The following is a 9,904-nucleotide window of genomic DNA, read 5'->3' as shown; positions in this document are numbered from 1 at the left end:
GTTTTTCTAAAATTTATCTTCTTAAAATATATTTGCTTCATGAAATACTCTTTGTGGGTTAAGATAAGAGAGTATATATACTCTTCTGACTTCCTTTAGAAAGTAAATGCCCTGAAGAAGGAAAGTGAATGAACCCTTGTTCAGTCTTTTATTTATTATGGAATTTGACTGTTTAAATTATGTGTTGATAACTCCCACAGCCTCTGAGCTAATTAGACATTACAAGCTGTAGTTTACTGTGGAGGCTATGTGAAGAATGTGGGTACCACTCAAGGAGTCCACATGGCAGAAAAAGAGTATAATGGAGGACCTGAACTCTGGGATTAGATGATGATGTTCATTGTATTGATATGTGATTTTGAACAATTCAATTACACCCTCTAAAGCTCTATTTTTCTGTGAAATGGAATTGACAGCACATTCAAAGGTTTTTCTCAAGTGTGGTTAAGAAATGAGCATTAGGGCAGGAGCCTGTAATTCTACCTACTCAAGAGGCTGAGATCTGAGGAAATCTGAGCTCTGAGGGGATCTGTGATTTGAGGCCGAAACCAGCCTGGGTAGAAAAGCCTGTGAGATTCTTATCTCCAATAAACTATTCAGAAAAAGCTGGAAGTGGAGCTGTGGCTCAAGTGGGGGCGGGGGGGGGGGGGAGAAGCTCAGGCACAGAGCCCAGGCCCAGAGTTCAAGCCCTAGGACCAGGGGGAATAAAAGAAATGAAACTTTAAATATTATATAAATGTGTATATTATTTAGAGTTCTTTGAATATTAGGAACAAATTTGCTGACTTAGGCAAAAATGGAATTAATTAGATCTTAGAGTCTTCAGAAGCTATAGCCTGGATACTATGAGCGGGAGAGTACACAGGGCTCCTGGATTTAAATTATGAGGACGAATGTGTGGTCTTGGCTGTAGAGCATTACTAGGAGGAAGAGACCAAGCATAAGTATTTCTAATTTATGGATGAATCTCTCCACTCAGATGATCTAGAGTAAGGTTTGATGATTTATAATCCATCAGGATTTCCAACCTGAAGGAAAGGAATTGATATGAGAGGAAAACTGTGACTGGAGACTAGGTGGCAAAACATCTGTTTTCACATAGATGTCTCCACAATTGCTTATTGCATCCAGTGGTAGGGCAGGCTGCTTAGAGCATACAGAGGTGGTAGTGTGGTTGAAAGGAGGTAGCACTCTGGTTAGCTACTCTCTATTACTCTGTATTAGAGTGGGGAAAAGGTGGAAAAAATGTGAAGGAGGACAAAAAGGCAGTGAAGCAAATGGAAGTGTGAGGACACAGAGACAAACACTAATACTTTTGCTTGCTAGATTTCATGTAACGTTTCAATGTAAGCATAGAAATAATCTGTTAATTTTTTTTGTGTGTGTGACTGTACTAAGTGGCTGTGTGTGTGTGTGTGTGTGTGTGTGTGTGTGTGTGTGTACTTGGAAATAAGAGCCTCAGGAATATGTCTGCCTGGGCTGTTTTTGAACTGCAAACCTCAGAACTTATCTTCCCGAGTAGCATGAGACACTGATGCCCAGCTTAATCAGTTAAAATTCAAGGCACTGGTTGTTTTGGTTTTTCAAATAATGGTAATTTGAGGCTGTCTTGCCTCCATGGCAGGACTTCATGAAAGAGCCTTAGGGGACTTGGAAGGCATACTTGGGATTGCTGGGCTCCTGATGAATGTCAACTGCATACTTCAAACACTTTATGAATTGAGGTTTTATGAGTGAATCTCATAGGTGGAGAGAAGGCACGCTACATTTTGATACTAAATATAGTATGAGAAAAATCACTGTCTGTTGGAGAATTAAAGTCTCCAACAACTGTCTTCTAACAGAAAACATGAAAAACATGTTTTAAGGCTCTTTAAATTGTCCTAGTCTCTATCAATACAGCTGAGTATATAAGCATGATATTACTTTATTGGTTGATTCTATCAATATTATCTCAGTAGGGTTTGCAGGGTTTTTCAGCCTGCAGAAAATATTTAGCTGCTAAGACTGTTTATTGAAACAATACTGAATTGTATTTGATCTATTTGGTCCACCAGCAAATGCTAGGCTCAGTTAGATCCAGCTTCTTTCTTCCTTCTTTCATGGATGCTTGATCTGAAAGACTTACTTCACAGAATTCCTACTCAGCATTGAAGTCTTCCTTCGTTCGTTCATTCACCTCAGTACGTGCCAATACCTGCATGACCAGAAGTAAGTTAGTCTTCTTTTGTGAGCTGAGGTGCAGTTAGAGAAGGTGTTTCCTAGAGGGGAGAATAAGAGTCTTCCAGGATTGCAAGTTAATTTTTTTTTTCTGTGCTCCAAGCAAAAATGAATTACATACATATTTTTCAAGAGGAGATAAACAGTTTCAAGGGAAGTGAAGTAGTAACTGAGTTAATGCCTTAGACATACATCACCTTACCATTTAGTGTTAATCTACTTTAATATATGTTGCTCAATGGCACACTTACTCCACTGATGAAGCAAAACTTTCATAGCCAGAGTTGAAGTAATGAAATCTGTATATATATATTGATATTAATATACAGGCATAGTTATCCCCAAGATGTACCATTATCATTATTTCAGTCTATTTTATTGGCCTTATAAAATTCTTTGAAAAGACAATTGTAAATCTGTATATCTGGTTCTATGTACATGTGAATATCACTAGCATTATGTACCTATGATGTTATAGTTTTATACACTTTTTTTTTTAGCACTACTGGAGTTTGAACTCATGCCTTTCTGATTTTTAAGCAAGTGCTTAACCACTTGTACCATGGTCTCATCTCTTTTTTGCTTTGAAGTTATTTTTCAGGTATGGTATTGTGCTGTTGCCTGGTCCAATATTAGAAGGAAGTCCTCTCACATACAGCCCCATGTAGACCACAGGTGGGAGCCATCATGCCAGGCTCAATGAAAACCACTGTTGTTGTTAAGTTCAATGTACCATGTGAAATTCTGTCATTTTCTTCCCCAAGGTTTTACCCCTGATGTCACTGTAACTGGTTTTGGTACTCCTGGTATTGTATATACGTTTATCAGAAGTAGGGAAGGGAAGGCAAACATCATAATGACAGACAAAGGGAAAAAGGTAAACCAATGCAACTGCAGTACTTACAAAACTATATGCTATATACCAACTGTCCAACTTGAGTTGGGGGGAGCGAATTGCGGAGGGAGGAAGGTGGGCTGAAAAATGGGGAAGTAACCAGTTTGATAAGAAATGTACTCACTGCCTTACCTATGAAACTATAGCCCCCTCTGTACATCACTTTGACAATAAATAAATCACTTGAAAAAAACACAACTCAGGCTCAATAAAACTGTCTGGTAGAGAAGAGACCAAATAAATCATATTACGGATTATAATAGTAAGAATGGAACAAAGTAGAATAGAAACCATTTAAGATATAGAATACTATCTACAGTAAATACTGATTTTTTAATTTGTTGATAAAATCTTATAAGAATTCTCACTAAAACTAATGAAATCATTAAGATAAAAAATCATTAAGATAAAAGTAAAAGTAAAAAATACCCCACGAAACCCTAACATTAGTCAGCAGTCCCAGGCAACTGATGTCATTTCTGAATATTTCATTATGGGCTTATACCTTGTTTTATCTTTATTTTGACAAAGCTGTGTTAATTCAATGCACAGTTTTGTGCTTTGCCTTGATCTCTTAATAGATATCAGAGAATTATTTCCATTGTGAATATATTTGTCAATGCTTAAAATTATTTCTAAATATGTTTCAGAAATGGAATAAATGGTCTAACATGTATGGAATTTTAATGTTTCTAACCTCCAGAAAGGCTCTGCTAATTTACAATTATTTCCTGTATTCCAATTTACACTCTCATTTACACTTTCTAAAACTCTCAGTGGAAATGTATACCCCATTGGATAGCATAATTGGTTTTCATCAACACTGAATGAATTATTTTTATTAAAATTTTGATTTCAATAATCAGAAAGTTATGTCTGCTTTGCATTTGTCCTTTTTTTTTTTTTTGGCCAGTCCTGGGCCTTGGACTCAGGGCCTAAGCACTGTCCCTGGCTTCTTCCCGCTCAAGGCTAGCACTCTGCCACTTGAGCCATAGCGCCGCTTCTGGCCGTTTTCTGTATATGTGGTGCTGGGGAATCGAACCTAGGGCCTCGGGTATCCGAGGCAGGCACTCTTGCCACTAGGCTATATCCCCAGCCCTGCATTTGTCCTTTAATATTTTTCTTTTTTGTTCTTTTTAGTTCTAGGAATTGAAATCCATTTTTCTGGGCAGACTCTAAGCTGTTTGGTTCAAGGTTAGCCCTCTAACACGAGAGCCACAACTCCATTTCTAGCTTTTTGGTTGGAGATCAGAGTCTCATAGCCTTTCTGCTTGAGTTGGCTTAGAGACACAATATTCAGATATCAGCTTCCTGAGTAGCTAGAATTATAGGAATGATACATTGGTACCTAGCTTCATTTGTGCATTTCTTTAGTTTACTAGTAATCATATTTTTATGTGTTTTTTGGTCATCAGTACTTAATTTTGATTACTCATCTATTTGTAGATATTTTTTCTATTAATTCATTGGTATATTTTATTTCATTTTTAATTTGAATTCTTGTATTTTTATATTTATTCATTTGAAATTATTCAGTATTTTAACATGTTAAATGAATTACATATCTTTTCAGAACTTGTCATATGCCTTGTAATTTCCTTATTAGAAGTTTATTACTATTTCTTGTGTTTTACAATGTATGGGAAGTCTAAGATATTATGCTATTTATAGTCACCTGTCCCTAATGATTTTTTTCCTTTATCTTATCCTACATTTTCTTATAGTGATTTTCATATTTTATATTTAACTCCTTGCTCTCCTTAAAACTAATTTTGATATATGGCATGAAGTAGGGGTTAACTTTGATTTTGTTTGTTTGTTTTTGTGCTGGTGTTGAGGCTTGAACTCAGGGCCTGGGAGCTGTCATTTTTGCTCAAGTCTAGTGCTGTACCACTGAAGCCACAGCTCTACTCTCTTACTTTGATTTTCTTTTCTTTTCTTTTTATCCTCTGAACACCTTTTCCTTGGCCTTTGAAATAAGGATTGCAGACTGTCATTCTTTAGCAATGAAATGCTTATCTTCAAATCCATGTGTCTCCCCTATTTTCTCCTAAGTTATGCTCTATTCACTTTTTCTACCTTATGCTGTTTTAGCCCTTAAGGTTGTAACACTTGTTTCAAAGCTGCTCCCCAAATGTTTATGTACATTTCTCACCATGCCTTTCTCTCTCTCTAAAGTGCCCATCCTGGGACTTGAATAGAGGGCCTGGACACAGTCTGAGCTTCATTTGCTCAAGGCTAGTGCTGTGCCACTTGATCCATAGCAACATGTGTGGTCTGGTCTTTTCTGAGTAGTTTATTGGAGATGAGCATGTCACCGACCTTTGTGTCTGGGGTTAACTTTGAACTGTGATCCTCCAATCTCAGTCTCCTGAATAACTAGGATTAACTAGGATTACAGGCTGAGCCACTAGTGAGCCACTGGTGCCTGGTTCTTTCCATTATGCTTTACTAGTCACTCTGTCTTGAACACTACTTCTCTATCAGTGCTTGACTTTACAATCCCATCCTCTCAGGAGTTAGCAATATTCAAAATGGATTGTCCATTTACTTGTATATTTGCTTATTGTCTCCAACATTAAAGTCTAGGGTCTCTGCAAATGGTAGCCTTAGTATGTCTGACTCACCACTATTCTCCAATGTCAAGAATTGGCCTAGGACATAGGAGATGTTCACCTGAAATGTTCCTGGTTGTTCTGTAAAACAATGACAATACAAACCACTAACCATTACTAAGTGTGTATTCTGTAATAGTACTTAGTAACCAAAACAGACACCCTGAAAACACTAAAGGAAGGAGTAGGAGAAACACTTGGGCTCCTTGGCACAGGACAGAACTTCCTTAACAAAGACCCAGAAAGGCTACAAATCAAAGAAAGGTTGGACAAATGGTACTACATCAAACTGCAGAGCTTCTGTAGGGCAAAGGACATAGCTCGCAAGATAAACAAAAAGCCCACAGATTGGGAGAAGATCTTTACCGGACATTCAACAGACAAAGGCCTCATATCTAAAATATATGCAGAACTAAAACAATTACATTCCTCCAAAACAAAACTGCAAAGAACTAATAGCACTCTCATCAAGTGGGCTAGAGACTTAAAAAGAGACTTCTCTGATGAGGAAATGAGAATGGCCAAGAGACATATGAAAAAGTGCTCTACATCACTGGCCATAAAAGAAATGCAAATCAAAACAACATTGAGATTCCATCTCACCCCAGTAAGAATGTCCTATATTTAGAAAACTAACAATGACAACTGTTGGAGGGGATGTGGCCAAAAGGGAACCCTACTTCATTGTTGGTGGGAATGCAAACTGGTTCAGCCCCTCTGGCAAGCGGTATGGATATTCCTCAGAAGGCTAAACATTGAACTCCCCTATGACCCAGCTGCCCAAAAGACCACAAACATAATCACAACAATGTTCATCGCAGCACAATTAGTCATAGTGAGAATCTGGAACCAACCCAGATGCCCCTCAGTAGGCAAATGGATCAGGAAAATGTGGTACATATACACAATGGAATTTTATGCCTCTATTAGAAAGAATGACATTGCCCCATTTGTTAGGAAATGGAAGGACGTGGAAAAAGTTATACTAAGTGAAGTGAGCCAGACCCAAAGAAACATGGACTATATGGTCTCCCTTATAGGGAATAATTAGTACAGGTTTAGGCAAGTCACAGCAGAGGATCACAGGAGCCCAATAGCTATACCCTTATGAACACATAAGATAATACTAAGTGAAATGAAGTCCATGTTATGGAAATGATTGTTATATCACAGTTGTAACTACTTTCAACGTGCCATATGTAACTGTAGCCTCTATTATTGATGATATTCCTGTATCACCTTCCTGTGGTTGTACCTACACTATCTCTGTATCTTATCTGAGTATATTGGAAACCGGGTATACTGGTATTAGAACTAGGAAATTGGAAGGGAATACCAAAATAGAGAGGCAGAGGGTAAAAAAAGACAAACAACTACAAAAGCAATACTTACAAACTGCTTGGTGAAAATGAACTGAACTGATGGGGGGGGGGGAAGGGATAGGGGGAGGCGGGAATGAGGGACAAGGTAAGAAACAGTACAAGAAATGTATCTAATGCCTAATGTATGAAACTATAACCTCTCTGTAATTCAGTTTGATAATAAAATATATAGATAAAGATAAAAAATAGTACTTAATATTTTATAAGCATTAATGCTCATAATTTCACCAAATAAGAACTGTTTACTGAGATTATAATGAATTTTATCACTTCAAATACCACTTCATAACAATTACTGCTATCATATCCTCCATTTACAGGAAAGAAAACAGAAGCACTAACAGTCTAAATAAATGATTAAGGTCAAATAACAAGTAAAGCAGTGTGTTTCTGTGCATAGCTCCTCTAGGTAAACAATTTAAAATTCATTTTAATTACCTTATCCTGACAGGGGAACTTCTGGATCTTTCTTTTAACCCACTTACAAATAATCTTATTGGACTTTTGATTAGAAATGCATCAAATCTCTTTGTTAATCTGAAAAAGCTTTATCATTTAAAAGTGGAGTCATTCTTTCTCTAGGAAGTTTTACTTTGCTCGTATTACTTTTGGAAAAGTTTTGTAGCTTTTTGTAGGCCATACATGTTTTTTTCATAAAAGTTTATAATTCATTGTTTTATATTTTTGCTTATTGCAAAAATCTTATATTTTTGAATTATTTATTATTTTTTGCCCTTAAATTAGGGACCAAGCTATATTTTAGGAAAGAATAGGCATTTGCTTCAGAGATATTACATGTTCTTTTAATATCTTTAGATAAAAGTGTTCTCTGTCCCCAACCAATAGGTTAAAGATAATAGAAAGTCAGGCGGCTACCAATAGGATAACTGCTAATCATTTAAATTATTCACTAATTAAATTGGGCCCTATTTCCAGTTCTTAAGTCCATAAATTTTATCAGTACAGTCTGTAAAAATGATGATGTCTACCTGTAAGGTTATTGTAAGCTCATGTTAGATAGAATATCAAATATTTAGCACTCTGATTGATACATACTCAATACTTAAGAACTGCTCCTGATGAGTAATGGAGTTGCTGGACTGTGACTTGGAAATCATTTCCTCCAGAGTTGAAACAACCAAAAAAACATCATATTGTAAAAGTCCACTCTCCTTGGTCAGTGATGATGCAGAGAAGTATAGAGATATCAGTGGTTAAGTTATTTTTGCTCTCTTATGGCTAGCTCTAAAGACAAATGGAGACATAGGTTTTATATTTACCCCTCTCTTCTGTGTTATGAGAGGATATAGATCACATACACACAAACTCACATGTACACCCAACTACTGTCATATAGTTAAAAAATATATTGCGTGGCAAGATATTTTTCTTCCCATGAAATTCCTCCTGTTCCTGTTTGGACCCTTTCTTATTCATAGTGATTATCCTTACCAGTGAACATGAACATGAGCCTGTTAGTGAGGAGGAGGTAGGTGGCAATATTATAGTTAACTTGGTCCTCATCAAAACTTCTCCTTTGCTGGGTGCCAGTGGCTCATGCCTGGAATCGGAGCTACTTAGGAGGCTGAGATCTAAGGATTGTTGTTCAAAGCCATCCAGGAGTAGGAAAGTCTGTGAGACTGATCTTCAGTTAACTACCATAAAAAAAAGCCAGAAGTAGAGCTCTGGCTTAAGTAGTAGAGCACTAGATTTGAGCAAATAAGCTCAATGACAGCAAGCCCAAAGCCTGGGCCACATCAAAAACAAAACACACAAAACCAAACACCCCCTTCTTCTACTTTTTCCTCTTTTTTCCATTGGCTTTTGTTAAAAGGGATTTTTCTCTTATATTAAACAAATCAGTCCACCTTTTCTCTCTTAATATTATAAGTCAGTGTTAATTTCCAACATGTAAAGCCATTGCTAGATGGAGAAGTTAGATCATTTTGTCATGTTGCAATACCACATTTGAGTTAGAGAAGGTCTTACTAGGGCTGGGACATTCATAACAAGGCTGTGAAGAGTCCTGAAATATGCTGAGTGGAAGTAAAGATCAGCCCACCTTGGGATTTGGCTGAGATTCTGCCGCTAGCACTTACAAAATATATTATCTTAAAGAACACAACCTTCCCAGGCTTCCGTGCTCATCAGTGGGTTGACCATAGAGATATGACCATGAATGTAAAGTGTTTAGCAGGGTATCTGATGCATCATGAACCTGACACACCTAAAGCAAGGTAACACTCATGATTGTTCATTCGTGTCAGGTGCAGGGAAGAAAATGACTATGAGGTAGTGGTTTGGATGGCTTACCACTGCTGCTACACTATGCCCCTTATCTCAGAACACTGTGGAATTACAGCATGTGCAGAATCAAGGTGACTTCCAGCCTTTCTACACTCTGGTAGGTTTGCTTGCTAAGGGTGGCTGATAAATATTTTTCTAGATTATGCTGTCACACTGCCATTTGATGGTTTCTTAATAATTTTCCATTACTTTAGCATTTTAAATTCATAAACTATAGCAATTTTGTTGGTCCATGGCAGGCCTATCTGTGATGTTGAGTAATAGCTTGGCACACAGGAAAGATTGCCTTCTATATTTAAACATGTTTATCAATCATCCCTTCCAGACACCATCTGCCCAGGAAAGGCCACAACAAGTGGAGGTCCAGATAAGGGTGACATTGGTAGGAAGCTTATCCTAGGAGACCAGAATCTGTTTGGCTCTAGTGAATCTTCAAGGTGGACGAGGAAAGGAGAAAGAGAGACATGTGTTCAGATAAAACTTTA

This window comes from Perognathus longimembris, chromosome 13 (assembly GCF_023159225.1).
Source record: "Perognathus longimembris pacificus isolate PPM17 chromosome 13, ASM2315922v1, whole genome shotgun sequence".
In the NCBI taxonomy this organism is placed as follows: Eukaryota; Metazoa; Chordata; class Mammalia; order Rodentia; family Heteromyidae; genus Perognathus; species Perognathus longimembris.
This window is presented reverse-complemented; position numbering follows the sequence as displayed.